The following is a 15869-nucleotide window of genomic DNA, read 5'->3' on the forward strand; positions in this document are numbered from 1 at the left end:
CAAAGGTAAAAGCCAGCTTGTATTGGTCCTCCCTGCTGACAGGCACGGTCCAGTATCCATTGGTCAGGTCTATTGCAGTGAATACCTGTGACCCCTGGATCTGGGCCAGCCCTTGGTCAATGTAGGGCAGAGGCCATCGGGACGTATGGACCCGTTTGTTGAGCTCCCTGAGGTCGGCGCAGAGTCTCCACTGGCCGTTTGGCTTCAATATTCCCAGCACCGGATTATTGAAGGTGCTGTGGACTGGACGGATTATTCCCCGGGACTCAAGGTTCTTAATTATTTCAGTAAGGGACTCCATTGATGCGAGAGGCAAACGATATTGCTTCACAAATACAGGAGTCATGCCAGGGTCCGTGGGGATTGTTGTTGTGTGGATGTCGGTGCGACCACAGTCATATGAGTCTACCGCAAAGAGATCTTGGAAATCCAAGAAAACTTGTTTCAACTTTTGCTTTTGTTCCAGAGTCACACAGGCATCAGCTAGGTTGACTCTCTCTTCCACCATCTGCCTGAAGCCTGGAAAGACTTCTGGTTTGGCTATCTCCGCGGCCTCCTCCAGCTGGGTGGAGAAGTCCCTGGTCAGAGTGCTGATTTGGACTGGAGGCTTCAGGTGGTAAAGGCAGCCCTAATGGACCTGGAAAATCACCTCATCCCTCCTGAAGTCACAAGTCACATCTTCCTTACCATAGGGGCAGGAAGTGTACACCAGGAAGTTCCCCCCATGCCGGGTAAAAATCCTGTCTGGTGTTGTATTGTCCTCACTGTCACTGTCAACGCAGTCCTTGGGGATTGGCCCCAACAGTTCATTACCTAAATCAATGGAAAAATGTCGGTCATCAACCGCCATTCCAATAATGGTGCCTGCGGCTAGAGTAATACTCTTTAAGTCGCTGTTATCCACCTCTATTGGAATGGTGTCATGTTCTATGTTGACTAATGGTGTTGGGTTTACCCCTAACCCTTGCTGTTGGAGAGAAGCATTTAGATGTATGTAAGCATCAGGGTTTTGCAAATATTGTCCTCTTTTAACTTTCACTTCCAGGGAGAATTGTCGGGTCCTTTCTGGGATGGTGACTTCCTCTTTAACCTGAATTTCAACTGCATAAGGTAGCAATTGAGCTGACCTAAATGCTTTTTCTGGATCATCAAAGCCCATGGGATTATCCGCTAATCGGGACCAAGCTTTGAAGTTTATTAGGTCCAAACTAATGGCGAAGCGATTGAGAATGTCACTGCCTAAGTAAAAGGCGGCAGTGACGTCTCGCACGACCCAACAATTATGGACTATGCTCTTGTTGCCAATGGAGATTTTGAGCATACACCTGCTTGGCAGGAGATGTTTGGAATTAGGTGCTTCCAGGTCCATTTCCCATTTGTCTATCAGTTTGAAGGTGGGAATGGCTGGATCCTTTGGGAGTTGGCGAAACATGGCTTCGCTGATGAAGCTCTTACCGTTGTTCACACACACTGGAGCGAGAACAGAGTCCTTCCCATCATTTAACTGAACAGGGATGAACAACTGCTCTCCAATTTGCTGAATATCAGCCAGGCTCTGAGCTGATTTCACATCTTTCTGGACTATAGGAGTGGGAGTTTCTGATTGTGGATTAGTATAGAATTTCAGAGTGTTTCCTTCCAGCGTGGAATACCACCTTAAACTGGAAGGAAGGTTGATTTTCAGAAATAGAGAGGACCCCCCATCACCAGTCTGTTGTCCTACTGCTATTACTGTCACGTCTGGAATCTGGTTATTCTGGAAGTGAAATTCTACTTGGTCAGATTTTTGTTCAACCATGTGGCAGGTGCCGTTTAAACTAACATGGTTAACACTCTGTTTTAATTTTATTGGTCGGCTAGTCTGGGTCCAGAGGACCTTGTTTACGCAATCTATTAGGGGTGACAACCTTCTCAGGAGGTCATTCCCTAGTAAACAAGGGGTGCCCTCTGGGGTCACAACTATGACCGGGTGTTTCAACTTATGTCGCCCAATTTTAATGTCCAAATCTGCCGTCCCCTCGACGGGAATTTCCTTCCCGTCAAAGTTCTGGAGTTGCCCAGGAAGAGAGGTGAGAGGAATTTGGTAATTCTCTCCCCTTCCTGCATTCAGTTCGTCAAAGGCCCTTCTGGACAGAAGGGTAGCTTGAGATCCAGTGTCCACCAGTGCCAAGATTGTACCCTGCCCCTGCACTTGTACCGAGGCATAGTATCTTCCCTCCTTCTCCTCAAGGGGGCACAGATAATGTACATTTTTGGACAACTGGTGGGCTAACTTTCTGGTTTTGGACATCGCTAGCGAAGAGATTTGGGCAGAATTCTGTGGAGAGCCTTGGGAATCTGAAAGAAAAATTTGGCAACTGGAGATCAGAGCCATTGTGGGTTCCCCTGGCTCCGGTTCTGGGCCGCCCCCCCCTTTTTGGAGGCAGTCACCAGGATGGGTTTGAACCAGGGGATTTTCTTGATGTTGGTTCTGGGATGAGATGGTGGGCGGCGGTAGCTCAGTCTCCACATCTCCCCAGTCTGGATTTGCATCCCTAGGGACCCATTTTTCTTTGGGAGGAGTTCCCCCCTGTCTGAAGGAGAAGATCCTTTTCCCAGGATCTTCTGAGGATCCCTTTCCCTCAAATTGGAAGATCTGTACCTCCTCCTCAAACTGAGTCTGTTTGGGTCTTTTGTTTCTCCTACCCCCCCTCTGCTCCTTAGGAGGCAGACTTTCAGGGGCAAGAGATTTTGTTTCCGGTTCCTGGGTTTCCAGGGGCTGTTTACAAGTGAGGAAGGAAGCTTCCTCCAAGGCTTTACACCCCCCTTCCCTTTGTGCCTCCTCCCTGGGAACCGGTGAGTTATCGGGGTGCTGCCCCCGTCATTGTTCTGGAGCACCAGGTCCAGAGTTGGGTGCGTTCTGCGCCGGCACGCCCATCTGAGGGTTCTGCTGAGCCCTCAGTATGTGACCCAGATCCCGCGCCATGTTTTGAACCTGGCGCTCTAACTGGGAAACCCGCTCAGGCTGATACGGGGCCCTGTTTTCTCCCCTGGGCTGATCCCGGGAAGGGTAGCTGTCCCTCCTCTGGTAATACCCCGGGTTGGGAAGATTTGGGTACCCCTCCACCCTTGGCCTCCCCTCTCCCGGATTCAGTGGTCTGGGCTCAGGGAATTGGGGAAAGAAGGATGGATGATTTTGGGGTTGGAAGTCGGGTGGATATCTGGGGAAAAAGTTCTGCCCAGGGTTTGGTAAATTTCTGCCCTCCTGTGGGAAGTTTGGAGGGAAGTTCCCCGGGTTAGGTGCTTGGCTGGATCCCCCCCCTTGGGCTGGAGGAGTCCACACATAACCCAGGATGGGTCTGTTTCCCTTGTAACGGGGACTTACATAATCAGGAGAGCGAGGGACCCCATTTGTGGGGCTGCCTCCCTGGCTCCCTGTCTGTGACTGGCCCGAGGACCTTCTGGGCCTAGCATTATTAGGTGCAGGTAGGTTTTTAGGCCCCCCCATCTCCAAATCTAAAACGGGGTGACCTTTACCTCTGCCACCTTGGCAGCAGCAGGGGTGGTGTTGGCTTTGGGGTTTTTCTGGGCATTACTTTTGCCATCTACCGGTTTCTGCACCTCATAGATCCGGGTAGCCTGTTCAATGACCCAGTCTAAAGATCTTTTCTCGTGAAAATCCCTCACGAGCTGGGTCATGATATATTTGGGCAAGGCATGGAAAAACGTATTAATAAATTCTCTGCTATCCGTGCGCACCCTTCTTGTGGTCTGTGCAAAAGCACGCTTTAACTCCTGCACAAATTCTTGTGGGGCCTGATCCTCCCCACATTGCAAATTGTAGGCTGCCTTGCGAGCCTCTTGAGGATTTCTGTGAACAGAAAAATGTTTCAAGATGGCCGCCTTATAGGCGGACCATCTTGAATGATTTTGGTCCTCCAGCCCCGCAAAGAAACTGGAGTATTCCGGGGAGAAGGTCCACTTTACATATTGAATACAGCTTTGGCTGTCCTTCAAATGGAAAGTCTCCATCATTTGCTCAAACAATTCTAAGTGCTCCCAAACAGAATACTTAGCGTTCTTATGGTAAGGCGTGATGACGCTCCTGATCGCCTTAATCTGCTTTAAGGGGTCCTTAATCAAGGCCCTTTTTGCCTTATTGGCCTTTTTGGTTCAGGTAACCCTTGTCCATTCGTCCTCGGACTCGGAGGCACTGCTCCCAGAGGTTCCCGTCTGTTCTTCCAGGTTTTCCCGGATTCTGCGAGCCTGGGAATGGCTGGCAGAATGTGGGGACCTGGTCTCCTGTGTCCTGCGCAGTTCAGAGGAGTCTTCAGATTCCTCCTTGCTGCCAGGATTTGATGGGTACCCCCTCCACTGACCTAACTGGGTAGAGGTTTTCAGGATGCCCTTAATGGGCCTACTCTCCTGGGGTTCCCCATTGAACTGTACTGTACTTGGGTGCCCATACCCGGATGCCCACCCCTCCATTCCTGGGTGGTACTGGCCTATGAGCCCCATACTCTTAGCTGGATAGTAATCTGCCATCCCTGTGGCCCTGTGCTCACGTGCGCCAGGGGACATGGGGGTGGCAGAGTCCAGGGACTGAGAGGTATGAGGGCCTCTGGTACTAGGGCTCCTGAGGTTATGCTCCGGAGTTTCCATTTCCCAGCGAACCTCATCTCTATCCGCCCCTGCTCCCTGTTGCAATGCAAGAGCCTGCATTTGTGCCTTCAGTTCCTCAGTTAAGGCCTTACTAGACTCTATCAGTCTCTCCTGCATCGCTACCTGTTGTTGGAGCCTATCATTGTGTTGACAGAGGGCCTCATTTTCCCTCTGTGCTTCCTGGTTGGTCCTGGAGAACTGGGCCAGTCTTTGCTGCAGGAGGTTTACCTCCTGAGCTGTGTCCCTATTGGCCTGCTCCTTTCTTGCTAGAGCATCCTCCACCCTCCTGGTGTGCCCTAACAAGTTCTGGTTTTCTTTTTGGAGGTCACCCAGCCCCTGGAGGGCCAGGTGATTTTCTTCCATTTTCCTTTTTAAATGGCAGACTTCCTGGCCTATGGCGTCTCTTTCCTGACTAAGAGCCTGCATTTGTGCCGCCAGGTCGTCCCTCTGCCTTTGGAAGGCACCAGCTTTCTGGCGCTCCTGATCAAACTCTGCCTGGGTATCCAGGTCTTTCAGAATCAGTTTATTGCTCTCCTCTTTCTCTCTATCTAGCTGGCTTTGCAGGGTGACTACCTGCTCCGCGCATGCCCTGTTGAAATTGATCTGTTGCTCCAACTTTTTCTGGTTCTGCAGTAAGGAGTCCAAACTGTCTTGGTGCTCCTTCTGCAGGGCCAGAAATCTGGTATCCTGGTCTGTCTTTTCCTGTTGTAGGATGCCCATATCCTCTTTTATTTTAATGATGTACTGCCTGCTGTCATTTTCTGACTCCTGGCTCCCCTGCAGCCTCTGCTCAGAAGAGACCAGGTCAGATTGGACCTTCTCTAACACCACCTGTTGCCTATTTGCCAGATTTTGGCTTTCAGCACATCTATCCTGCATGTCTCCCATATATAGGTACAGGTATGCTGCTATCCTGGCAATCTTATTGTGTTCCTCTTTGGCTTTAGGAGCCATATATAGTTCACTCAGGGCCACATGTAATGGACCCTGATCTCTCCATAAGTCTGACCCTGTTTCAGTGACCTGTCGCGTGATGGCCTGCAACCAGACATCCTGGCCCTGCTCAGCCCATTCACCTCTCACAAATAGTTTATGTAAGAAGTGCTCTCTGGCTATTTTCATATCTACCAAGGTCGTCATTCTAGAGATTGGTCTCTGTCCTGACTTACAGAAGTTAGTATTTTATTTTTGCAGAACAGAACTTTTCTTGGAGTGTCCCTTTTGAGGAATGCTTCACAGCGTAATGCAGCGTGGTGATCCGACCGGATGTATGTATCCCGTCAGTTAGCACACTGTATTAAGCTGCACAAGTGGTATTCTAACCCAAACGTCCGGCCGAGCCCCCAGTTTGTAAGAGGATTCAATTCAACACTACAGCTAAGTCAACGCCTAGTCTATAATACTGAATGAAAACCCTTATTGATATATCTTTATGTCCAGTTCATGCGTTCTGGATGACTACCCCTATATAACACCCCTCTCTTGGAATCCCCCTGACCCCACTGAGCCAAGAAGTAGTTCTGTTTTGCAAGTTAAAAGGTTTATTTGATAATTTAAACAATATATATTATATCACGCTTTATAATAAATTAATAATTGAATATCACACTTAATCTGATATGATAAAGATTAACAACGGAGAATCTGGCACTAACACGCTTCTCTATAATCAATAAGGAGTTGACATCAAATGGATAAGGTAGCACAGTGGTAAATAGGTACAGAAGTATAATGCGGTAGAGAATGCTTTACAGGGTTCAAGGAAATGCAAGGTTGAATGAATGAAATGCAGTATAGAAAATAGTCAATATGATTTCAACAAAACAATGTAATCACTTTTCTCTGGCAATCCCCTCCCCCCCCTTGATACAATGCAAGGAAATGGAAGGAAGCACACAGTTCTCAGAAATGCAATCAACTGTAATTCAGTTCACCCCAGCAAGCTTAGACTACAGAAGTTTGAAAACACAGGCCCAAATTGCTTTGATATGTGCTGGCAATTCAGTGAAAAGTATGCTAAAATGCTTTTAATTCCCTTTCAGAGGTTCAGGGTGAGTGATAGCTACTCTCTATGAATTCAGGATCACCTTAACAATGCTTTAGTAGTAACTAGCAGGTAAACGAAGTTTTTGGCAAGGAAAAGCAAAACCGCTGTCTTTTTACACGTGGAGAAATTTGCAAATCGCGGCAAAATTCGCGGATGCGTGTTCCGCGATTGCGGTAAAACTATAGGGGGTAGGAATGCGGTTCTAGATTCGTAGAAAAGCCACGATTCTCAGCCTTCAGGGGAAAGTTACTGCAAGTCTCTATCACAAACGGTCACGGAGATATGAGCGATTTTGTGAAGGTCGTTTTTCAGATTTGAAATTTTAAAAGCTCAAAATGACAAGTGCAGCTTGCAACTAGAAAATGACAGGTGACAGATTTGGAGCTATCAGGCAGTTCTACTTAGGTTAAATAGATTGAATTAGATGAATTTAAACTAAGAGCTTTGGTTTGGTACAGTTTGGCGGTACTCACAAGAGATTTTAAACAGGAAGGCGGCTTTGTCACGATCTGGTCAACAGGTCTGGACTTCGGACGGTCTCTGGGCACAGCGTCTGGTCTCTGGAACTGCTCACAGCATCGGGGTCAGCACTCTGGATACAATGGCCCGGTCTCTGCTAGGCACTGGTTCTCTGGGTCGGGTCCTGCCTTCTCTTTGGATATTTCTGTCACCGGGTTCTTGCAAAAGTTCTTGGCAAAATTGAGACGGCGTCAGCCGGCTGTCTGAAGAGTTCAGTTGCAAAAAGATTTTGAGGCCTGCTGACAAATACTCTTGCTGGCAGTGGCCTTTTTGGTTAAGGTTCTGAAGTCTCTGTTTATCTTGGAGTCTAAGTGTTGGCTCTTTGAAGTTTGATGGAGGTAAGTATGGATTTTTCCGGCAGAGCTTCCAGCGGCAGATGGAATTGAAAGTCTCTATCTGTCCTGTCTCTCTGCTTTTATGTGTTTTGAATGTGGGTGTGTTCTAGCATCACTGACCCTACCTCTCTCTCAGCTTCTAATTGGTCAAACTTCCATTTCTCACTTGATTGGGGAAGGACTCCGTGAGTCAGAGTGATGTCATTTTATGGCTTGCAGATAGGACACTCCTCTGTCAGATTGCACACATTCTATATTTGATAACAAAAGACATATTTCACAGTTACACCGTTGCTTGAAATTACATATACATGGTGTGGCTGAATTTAGCCATGTCTCTGTCCAAATCTGTTGTTTCTAAGAGCTTGCATTCAGAAATGGCACATAATTGACTTTTTAACTGATTTTTCAATTTCTGACATTGACCCAACTTTACATACATGTGCGCAGGGAGTATGGACATTAACTGATGAAGTTTCAGATTTTTAACATGCATACATTTAGAGTAATATCCACTTTCCCGCTGACACCCCCCTGAACATACCACCGGTTCTAAAAACCTCTTAAACTGTGGGCAGAAAAATCACAAGAATTATGGTATCATTTATAAAATTTTCACATGTCCGCTCTATGAATGATCCATCTTTTTAAAGTTATGTTCTGGCTCCAAAGGGGTGTGGTTTCCTCTCAGCACAAGGTAGAAATACTGGTTTATCCAGTTCTGCCAAGCCAGCTTGCTCTCACAGGCAGTGCCCCTCCCAGCTTCTGCCAAGAGGAAGCTACATTTTACGACCGCTGTAATAAAACCTTTGCCTGAGTCAAGACAGGCTTTGTTCAGAGCTCCTGTAGAGCACAGGTAATTCAATTATCAGATAGATGGCATATCCTTAGTGTGGCCAGCAAAAAGGCAGATGGGCCTGGGAACACAGCTGTGACTCAAGTTTCACTCCTGATGGGGGTAGTTGCCAGGCAGAATTCAGTTCCTTAAGCCAGACTTTCAGCTAACTGTCATGTTTTTTTGTTGCTTTTTAAATTAACTTGCAATTTTACACATGCAGCTAGAATGCTGATTCTAAGTGCAAAACTATGACATTTCAACAGTTACAAAGGCATGTGACACCAAACATAGGTCACTCATTTAATCTAAACATTTTCGATTTTAGTGTCTTTAAATCCAGTGCAACTTAAACTGCTGACTCCATAGCAGTTTTGTTATAAGCATTGTTTTGGGCTCTTCATTTCCCCGATTTTGTAAGCACACAAAACTCCATTCTGCCAAATGTCTGCTGGTGTTCAGTGAATATTTTGCACATGTTGCAATGTTTGAAAATAGGCATTTTGAGCCTGCCTTCAGAGAAACACAGGGTGGTTTTAAAACGCCGGCTTTTGGATAGTGGTGAGTACTGGTACTGCACCCCTTTTTGGGATTTAAGAAAATGAATTCTCCACAGTTATGGGTTTGCTTTTGGCAATCAGCATTGCCATTCCCAATGGTTTCAGACTACTGTGTGGGTAGTCCAATGGTGGTTTTAAAGCGCTTTGAAGCTAACCGGCGCTACTGTTTTTCCTTTGGCAACCCATTTCCCTCATGGCAACCCGGCCTTTCATTCTCGCACTGGTGGGTGGCAAGTGAGGCAACCATTTTGGTGTGCGCACAAACTGCGCAGCTTTCCTGGATTTCGGCGCACATGTGGGTTTTCCGCCATCTTGAATTTTCTAAGCCCACAGCACCAAATGTTGTAGCATGATAGCTTAAACGTGGGTCAGGACACCCAACAGTCCCTTATCACCAGTGAATGACAACCCACATTTGAATGCCAAAGTACAGATGGGCAACATGCAAAAGGCACAGAAGCATTTTACTTTGTGTTTCTATCTACAGGGCAAACCACTTGCATTTCATGGTATGTAAAGAAACATTTCAACTGGATTTAAGTGAGCATTTTAGATACGTGCAAACCACGCCATTGGATTTCCCACAAAGACACTGCTAAGGTGGCAACCAGACCACCTGGGCATTTGTGACTGTTTGTGTAAAATGGCACTATAAAAGGCAGACTTCCCCAATCTATTAGACTCTTCTTTACCATTAAATCCTCAAGCGTATATGCAAAAATCAGAAAGGGTATTAAGGTTTACAATTCTGGAGGAACCATGGACACACATATGGAGAAGATCACAGTGTTATCTTGATGCATATCAATTAAAGAATGTGCATATAAAATGTGAAATGTGCCTTAGTAGGCCTATGACTCCACCTCGCCCCCACCAAAGGGTCCATAGGCGTGTTCCAATTTCATTGCCTTATTGTTGGAGGGAGTGTGGCAGGATAAGGGACATGTGTGGTAGAACTGGCCCATAGTACAGACTTTTTGGAGGGAAATCCTAGTCCACATACAGGGAATCCTAGGCATACCCCGCCTCATGGATCCCTTGATGATAGTCTGGGAGATGGTGATGCAGAAAGACACTATCCTATGTCAGTCCAACAGCTCACTTGATCACACATGTATTAAATGCACCTCGTTTCACCCTGGTACAAGTTGGAAAACCCTGGAATGTCCAATTGCAGCCTGTTCTTGGGCAAATGTTTTGAACATCATGGCCATTGAAGTAATGGCAGCTATGATTAATGACAGATTTCCACCATACTTGAAAACGTGGTCCCCCCTACTTCATTTTGTGAGAGATAATGAAACTATGTTTTATATACAGTACTTGCTGAATAACTACTCTCTGATTTTAGAACAGTAACACTGGTGGGACCACTTGATGTGTGGTAAAACGACAAAAGGGGTAATTGACGTGGTAAAATTCTTTGACAGCCTACAGCTTGATACATTAATCGAGAACTCACAGGAATAAGAACAAACCTTAAAAATAAGGACCACGACCGACAAGGTTTTAAAGAAAAGAAATAAGGACAGTTACCCAAAGATGATACAAATCTTGTAAAAACTGCAAAGAACAGTTAAACCAAGAATAAAAATAAAAAATAAAAAATATTCTCTGATTTTAATTCACCCACTTCTAGGTTCTAGGATGCTCGATTGAGCCATTACCTATCATTTGCCATTATTGGGCGAGAGTAGTATTCTAGTTACTCTTAATTTACTTGCACCCATTGGGAATCTTGTTTCTGTCACGGTCAATCAATTCTGGTGTATTTTCCTTGTCTTTTGCTCTGTTTAAAGCTACATCTTTATGTTTCAATTATTCAAGTATGTTTTATCTGTATCTGCTCTATTAACGATGAAATTCGAAAATAATGTTTCTACAAAAATAGGGAAAACATGTGAACGCACCTACAGTGCATAGCTGATAAATAAAAGAAAGAAAACAAATGTGGATGTGGCTATATTTCCTCGCTAATGTCTCTCCCTTTTTTGAATTTATTTTGCCTGGTTAGCACAAACCTTTTTTTCACTATAAACTACGAAACAAGATGACCAGCATGAGACTAGGAAAAGACTATTTAGGAACAGCACCTTTTCTATTTTCATGGAGATTAGGAAAAGAGGCAAGAGGTGAGCCAGGGAAAGTCGAAAACCTGACAGCTAAGTAAGGAATTATTTAATGTATTTTGAGGGGAGTCAGCAAAAGCAGACAATAGCTTGCTCAAACGATGGCTTATATCCTTAGGTTCAGCTGGTGATCAGAGCAACGTGACTGGTTGTCATGTCTGCCCCAGGTGCCTAATGTCTATTTGGACAAATTACTGCCTTCTTGAGGGGATTTATGCATTCTTCTGGGCTGCTTGAAAGCAGGCCAAGTCACATTTAAAAATGTTCATTCTTTATCGGAAGGATATGTGAGGGTCTGGTAGTAAGAGATGGACAAAAGGGTGGCATATTGATTGATACAAACTTTTATTCAAGACAAAATAAAAAGGGTTGTAGAAAGTTGTTAGGGTTGCTTCCTCTAAGTGTGTGTTTGAGGTGTGTTTGTTTGTTGTAGGAAAGGAGGTGTTAGGGTTGGCTCTTATACTGCATGTGTGCTGAGCCAGGATTGATGTCACCATCAGAATGTAGGCTGTGAGTCTGGAGTGTGAGATTAGAATGTTTGGAGTTGAATGGGTTCAAACCCAGGGAGTTAGATTAAGTGAGCCTGGGTGGTGGGAGCCAGTGGGCTCCTGTCCCTTTCCTCTTTCATTCACTTGTCCTCTTGCCTGCACCCCCAGCAGCAGAGTCTCTTCTCCTCTCTCACATGACCGGTCTCGCCGGTCATAACAATTGTTCCTCTCTGCCACAATTGTTATGACCGGCTCTTGGTCATAGGGTTCACTCCAAGGGACACTCAGGATACACAGGCCAGGTACGCATAGTGGTTACTTTATTAAGGTCCTTCTGTTACAAGGATCAGATGTCATCATAGTTATTAGGAGATAAAGAGGAAAGGGACAGGAGCCCACTGGCTCCCACCACCCAGGCTCACTTAATCTAACTCCCTGGGTTAGAAACCATTCAACTCCAAACATTCTAATCTCACACTCCAGACTCACAGCCTACATTCTGATGGTGACATCAATCCTGGCTCAGCACACATGCAGTATAAGAGCCAACCCTAACACCTCCTTTCCTACAACAAACAAACACACCTCAAACACACACTTAGAGGAAGCAACCCTAACACCTAGAGACTCTGCTGCGGGGGGTGCAGGCAAGAGGACAAGTGAATCAAAGAGGAAAGGGACAGGAGCCCACTGGCTCCCACCACCCAGGCTTACTTAATCTAACTCCCTGGGTTAGAACCCATTCAAATCCAAACATTCTAATCTCACACTCCAGACTCACAGCCTACATTCTGATGGTGACATCAATCCTGGCTCAGCACACATGCAGTATAAGAGCCAACCCTAACACCTCCTTTCCTACAACAAACAAACACACCTCAAACACACACTTAGAGGAAGCAACCCTAACACCTCCTCCTCTTGCATAAAGAACAACACACTCTTTCACAACAGCAAGACACACCTCACTCTCAGCAGAGTTCCGCTAACCCCAGAGATTGAACAAACAGGCGTAACTAACATCCTACAACAGTCCCAGCCGCCACAACTAACAGTCCTAACCAATCAAAACATCACAAATCACCTTCCGGGCCCCCCTTCCACAAAGGAACCTCGAACTGCCACTTTCGAGCACTAACCGCCCACCTCGGCAAACAAACCAAAACACTACCAAGACCAACCAAACACAAAGCTCCTTCTGTTCCTCTCTGCCATAAAGGAACCTCGAACTGCCACTTCCGAGCACTAACTCCCAAAACCGGGAAAAACCAGGTACTGTCGTAACTGCGCAAGATACTTACTAACAACCCAACAATCTACCCGGGTCACCAAGAAACCACAGTCACAACTCATGCCACTGTCAAATCCAATCCAAAATTCAAGCAATACAGACACACCTAATCACCAGTCACTCACCTCATCATACCAATAAAGAAACACAACCAGCTGTCACTAAACAACCACCACCAGCATAACGCTACAAATGTTGACCAGACAAATGAGCCCTTCAAAACCGGAGAAGAGACTCTGCTGCGGGGTGTGCAGGCAAGAGGACAAGTGAATGAAAGAGGAAAGGGACAGGAGCCCACTGGCTCCCACCACCCAGGCTCACTTAATCTAACTCCCTGGGTTAGAACCCATTCAACTCCAAACATTCTAATCTCACACTCCAGACTCACAGCCTACATTCTGATGGTGACATCAATCCTGGCTCAGCACACATGCAGTATAAGAGCCAACCCTAACAAAAGTCCTACCTGGCCCTGTGTCTATGACGGATTTCCCAGCCTCAGCAAAACTAACTAATGATACTGTCAGTGTCAGGATGTCCAACCTATAGTACACCGTTCTGTGTCCAAAACCTATCCTATCACTCACAAACTAAATTTAAGAAAAAGATGAAAAGTGAAATGTCTTTTGACTGCCGACCTGCAGCCCGATATTATAGTTCCAAACTGAAAGTTCATAAATCGTGTAGAAAAGAAAATATAAGTTCCATAAGGATGGGGTTGATTCCCCTGACCCCCAAAGACTTTTCAGTGTTACCCTAAGTAGGTTTATTTACAGGTTCAAAACTGCTGTAGGGAGCAAACAAAGGTTCCAATAGCCTTAGTATTTCATTCTCTCTTCCTAAGGTCTTTTCAGTTGCTCCAAGTTTGTTCTTTTGTGCGCAGACCCGCCTCCCAAGACTGCGACAAACAAAAAGTGCTTGGTTTTCTCTCCGAAGCTGTGCGTACGTTCCAGAAGGCTTGGCATTTTATTCCCATTCTCCAATCCTTTCTTGAATTTAACAAGGTTTATTCTTTGTGAGAAGACATGTTTCCCAGTGCTGCGACAAGGTAAAAAAGCCTGGCTCTTTCTCCCAAGCCGCCTGGCAAACAATCTTCTCGCTTGCTGTGGGTCCCAGATCCCGTTCACAATGCCCCTCTTCTTGACCCACTCTCTTGCCAAGTAGGGTACACCAGATTCTCACTTGTTGTGGGTCCGATACCCCATTCACAATACCCCTCTTCTTGGCCCACTCTCTTGCCAAGCAGGGTACACCAGATTCTTCACTTTCCAGTTTTGTCGCTCTTTATTCACTTTCACCCACAGCCTTGGTTTACTCTCCTGCCAAGGTCTCTCAGTGTTCTGAATGCCGACAAAGTTTGTATTCCTCTTGAATATAGTTTGGGGTACTCTTCCCTCAGCCAGGGTCCCAGACCACCTTCAAGTATTCACTCACAACGCTTTTGTTCTCCAATCTCTCTCTATCCCACAGCCCTGGGGTATTCTCCTGCCATGGTCTATGAATGTCTTTTGTTTCTTCAATGCTCGTAATTCCCCCTCTTAAAAATTAGGATATCTCTTTCTCACATGGGTCCCAGACCCCCTTCACTGGTTTCTTCACATTAGCATCCTGCTTCACTTTTCCCTCACTCCACATCCCTGGTTCACTCTCCTGCCAAGGTCTGCAAGTGTCCTTTATTTCTAAAAAATATGTTGGGTACCAGACTCTCTCCACTAGGACTCTCAGACCCCGGTACTTGCTCTTCCTTCACTCCACTTTTTGCCCCATGCGCTCCTGGGGTCTCCCTAACCTTTAGACTAGCCACCCTTGTACCTGCAGGGCTTTGGCCTTATCTCGCCGGTTGTTTGCTGGTCTCCCAAGAGATGTGGCGGCTCTTTGGGCTCAGCAGGACCTTCTGCTGTTCCTTGTGTACTCTCATGCAGGCTCCCATTGCCTTGATGTCAGTGCAGTGCTCGGTCCACACCAGGTGTTGAACGAAGTCCCCATCCGTCTCTTCCTGCTCTGCTTTTGAATGACAGCTAACCAATCATTCTGTCAAAAAGGCTAGAACGTGTACCTTCATTCCTTTTGGCGTTCTTCCTTACTTATGTCCTCGTCCTCGTCCCAGTACTACCATTGAATACTGTGTTGTAAGTGTCGTTTTCCTCAATGGTATTACAACTGTACATTGTGGTACTTGGTGGAGAGTACAGAGAAGGAGTTGAGGCAAAGGTGGGAGGGCTAATGGGGGTACTGTGTTCTCCCTATTTGGTCACTGTTCTCGATGCGGTCTTCCCTCCGGCATTAGGTCCTCCCGCTGAGTATCTCCCCCAGGGGTGTTATCGGGTAGCGGCCTCACCACCCTGGCCTCATGGGGGGCTTACCAATCTAAAGCAGTGACAATACCTTGGAATTTGTCACAGGTAATAAAGGTAGTGGGCACCCTTTTCCTGTAGAACATGTCTCTTATAAACTTAATTACCTCTCCCGTGAATATCTCCCCCAAAAAATGCCATTTTATGCCAATGACTGTAGTAATCAACAAAGTACTATGGCAAATTGTTCACTGTGAGGAAGAGTATGATAGTGGCCCCTAATGTGTATTGTCACTTTCTGCCAGGGACGTTTCATGGGTTCCATGGGACATAGGGGAGTAACTTTAGCTGTCAATTGTCAATATCTTACCACTCACACCGCATTGCTCTCACCCCCTTTCGTGATGTTCAATGTCTCTCTATAGAGCCACCAGAGGTTTTCTCTGACTAGACCCCTGGTGGCCTAAATTCCCCAAAGCCCCAAATGAACATTCCTAATGGTGTGCCTTCAAACGTCAGTCGACAATACAAATTATTCACCACTTCCAATCAAACAACTTTCAATGGCTAGTTCCTCTGCTAAGAGTCCATATGGTTGCAGTGCTTTGTTCAAGTTACGTAGGGAAATCCCTATCGGACGCGTTCCTTTACGGCTTGTAGGGATTCGCAGTGCCTTCATCCATTCTTCCTTCGGAGCTGCATATCCATTCAATATGAAAACAGCTAAGTC

The 15869-nt window shown here is 46.1% G+C and overlaps 1 protein-coding gene across 3 annotated transcripts in view; it reads left to right on the forward strand.

Annotated features, from left to right (window-relative positions):
• Positions 1-15869, forward strand: part of KANK4 (KN motif and ankyrin repeat domains 4) — a 1485983-nt gene that overhangs the window by 1426070 nt on the left and 44044 nt on the right. The window lies entirely within an intron of this gene.

Source organism: Ambystoma mexicanum, chromosome 1q, assembly GCF_040938575.1.
Source record: "Ambystoma mexicanum isolate Mex_15411 chromosome 1q, UKY_AmexF1_1, whole genome shotgun sequence".
NCBI classification, from domain to species: Eukaryota; Metazoa; Chordata; class Amphibia; order Caudata; family Ambystomatidae; genus Ambystoma; species Ambystoma mexicanum.